This window comes from Eurytemora carolleeae, unplaced genomic scaffold, assembly GCF_000591075.1.
Source record: "Eurytemora carolleeae unplaced genomic scaffold, Eaff_2.0 scaffold1811, whole genome shotgun sequence".
NCBI classification, from domain to species: Eukaryota; Metazoa; Arthropoda; class Copepoda; order Calanoida; family Temoridae; genus Eurytemora; species Eurytemora carolleeae.
The window spans coordinates 33,544-36,328 of NW_019397710.1; the positions used below are offsets into that span (position 1 = coordinate 33,544).

General features: G+C 35.0%; 2 long non-coding RNA genes and 1 other non-coding gene across 4 annotated transcripts in view; all 3 read right to left on the bottom strand.

The window, feature by feature from the left end:
* On the bottom strand, positions 1-1,230 carry LOC111715601 (uncharacterized). Its single transcript, XR_002768267.1, has 5 exons — positions 1,102-1,230; positions 662-709; positions 383-427; positions 163-208; positions 1-78 (listed from the first exon to the last, which is right to left on the bottom strand). It is a non-coding gene; the product is annotated as an uncharacterized LOC111715601 (long non-coding RNA).
* The window catches only part of LOC111715599 (uncharacterized), a 4,874-nt gene extending 2,266 nt beyond the window's left edge, over positions 1-2,608 (bottom strand). Inside the window, exons 1-2 of one of the 2 annotated variants that reach the window (XR_002768266.1) lie at positions 2,501-2,608; positions 2,139-2,190 (exon numbers count right to left, since the gene is read on the bottom strand). This is a non-coding gene — a long non-coding RNA (uncharacterized LOC111715599). The remainder of the gene's footprint in view (positions 1-2,138; positions 2,191-2,500) is intronic. The other variant, XR_002768265.1, reaches the window with a different exon arrangement.
* On the bottom strand, positions 2,603-2,686 carry LOC111715604 (small nucleolar RNA snR60/Z15/Z230/Z193/J17). Its single transcript, XR_002768269.1, has one exon. It is a non-coding gene; the product is annotated as a small nucleolar RNA snR60/Z15/Z230/Z193/J17 (small nucleolar RNA).
* Between the last annotated feature and the right edge of the window lie 99 nt (positions 2,687-2,785).

Consider the following 2,785-nt stretch of genomic DNA (forward strand, 5'->3'; position numbering starts at 1 on the left):
ATATTTCTGCAAATATTAATTACCTGAGAAGAGGTCTAGCCCATGCAATGAGAAACTTCAGACCAACAGGTCACAAGACTGAAGAAAAAGTTAAGATTTAGAGATCATAGTAAGATGTTAAAGATTAAAATTTAGACTTATTTTCGAAAAATTAAATAGTACCTTTGTGAATGTCCGGTTCATCGAAGACTGTAGATTTGTGACAATCCTAAACCATACCAAAGTAAAGAACAACAAAAGACTATTTAGGAATGTAATGTGTAAAAATTTTCAATCAGGATTTATAGGGAAAGGTTGTCGTCATTGGATCACTCCAAGAGAGCTGGGTGTATCATCATTATAGTTTAACAAGCAAAAATGAAAGGTTAGGATAAATTATTACCTTTAATCTTTTTACAGGCCCAGTACTGCTTGCTGTTAGAGGTACCTAAATTAAAAATTTGTCAATTTTTATATTGTAGCAAAAATAAACTTCAGTTAATAGATTTGTATTTGTATCCTAGCCATGAATCAGCCCAAGAATAATATCCAGTCTGGGATTAACGCTAGGAATTGATATTCCCATCAGAAGATTAGACTTGAACCCGATAACAGGTTAAGCCTTGCCCAGATTCTGAGGGTTAAAACATTTACAGAGATTAATAAAATATTAAAATCTTACCCGGCAAGAAATTTTGACCCTGTGAGCTTTCTCTTAATATCCCAAGTCCTTAAAAAATGTATATGATTGAAGAACACTAATGCAAAAATTAAATAAGGTAAATTTTAGAGATTTAGATTTCAGTTGGTAGTGCATGTTTGAGTAATCATCGTTTTCAGATAATGTAGGTAAGTTTGATCATCATTTTAAGAAGTTTTCGACCGGAAGCGTAATTTTGAGTAACCTTCTCTTGAGGGCATGCACGATTTACAATGATACCGTTAAAACCTTTGTTAGATCAAAGATTGTAAATATTCTTATTTCTAAAGCAGGAGAGTGAGTACACTAGCACGCAGTGTGAACAGTTTCTGCACATCTATCTGCACTCATCTTTGCCAAACAAAGATACGAGTACCGTTGTAAATCGGAAAGGTTACTCATGAATACAAATCAAAATTTACCTTGTTAACTCCTAAATTGTCCAATTGCTTGAAATTATCAACTTTCAATCCAAACGCACTAGAGTTTTTCCGTGCAGCTTTGAGCTGCATTTCATTCCTTACGAAAAATAGTTGATTAAGGTCACATACATTTATTAAATGGTTCAGAAATCGGAAATTTTACTTCAGTTGGTAGTGCATGTTTGGGTAATCATAGTTTCAGATAATGTAGGTAAGTTTGATCATCATTTTGAGCAATGAGCAGTGCTTAGGATTCGGATCAAAAGCCTTTAAATTGGGGGAAACTTTCACCTTTGAAATAAAAGAGATTGTTCAATACCTGATAAAAAGGTTCCTCCCATTTCCGCTCTCTGAATACATGGGCAGGCATCCTTAATATTTATTTATTTCAATAAAATTATACAAAAAAAAACCCGATGGCCTCTGCGACGAACCATGAATCCCGACAGAATATAAAATTTAACTTTCAGGACCACCCTGATAAAAATGATCTATATCAAACAAAACCTTCATATAGTTGACACATCTTTTTAAATACAACTCTTAAACATATGAAAACCAGTTTTTCCTACACATTTTGAGACAACCTTTGAAAACCGAACAGGACCATTCTCCTGGAATTTTGTGAAATACCATGAGTGGAATTAAGCTGGCTTACTAAAATTCAATGAAGCAACCCTTCAGAAAATGATAAATACCCCCCTCCTTGAGGGGTATGCAATTTAAATAAAATCTTTCACTAAAAAAATATTAAATAATAATAAACTTAACATACCTCGCACACCATGAAACAGAGCAAGGCTCCACTGGTAAAATGATTATCAGTGTTTTCAAGGTTGATAAGTAGTTTAAGCATGGGACTGGGTTCGGGTTGTGCACTGTCACTGTTTCGGAACCATAGCGGCTCTTAGAATTAGATCTCACCCCAACACGTTTCTCAATGTGCGTTGTTGAAATTATTTGAGAAATTACTTAGTTTGCTAAGTATTTGCTTATTTAAGGTACCCTGTCGGATATATGAAGTCTGAAGAAAGTACCTGCTCCGTTCATGTAGTCTAGGGATTTTAATACAGCGTTCACATCATCAATCTAAAATAAAAACTTGTTATCCTGAGAATATTAGCTTAGAACGAAAAATGGTATAAGAAAGATCAGACAAATGCCTTGGTCTTCACGTGCGCTAAGGAAACAGAACGTTCCCCTTGCAATTAAGACTCGTCAGATAACTCATCACTTAGAAGGGTAAATTAGATTTTATTAATCCACTTCCCCACTCAAGAAAAGCAAAAAAGTTTCTGTATTTAAACCAAAGAACATGTTTTCGACAATAATATGGGCGGGAGGGAGGGGGGGGGGGGCTTTGTCAATCTAGCCCCTACCGGACCCTAAAAACATTTACCTAAGGTAACACTTCGGATCCACTCAGAACCTCAAGTCTTCCAATCCTGACATAGTTAGAAGTAAAAATCGGAAAATATGATTCAAAATACTTGCTAGAAAGGATAATGGTCAGATAGGAGCGAAAGACTAATTTACAGTTATGTCATCACATGCATCAGTTGAACTATGGTGTCATCAGATTAATAATTAGGTGAAAATTGCCCGTTTACTCCAAAGGTAAAATCTTGCGATGTGAAAAGGCCTTCTTAAGGGTTTTGTGTTTGTCCTAGAGAACGATTTTTGG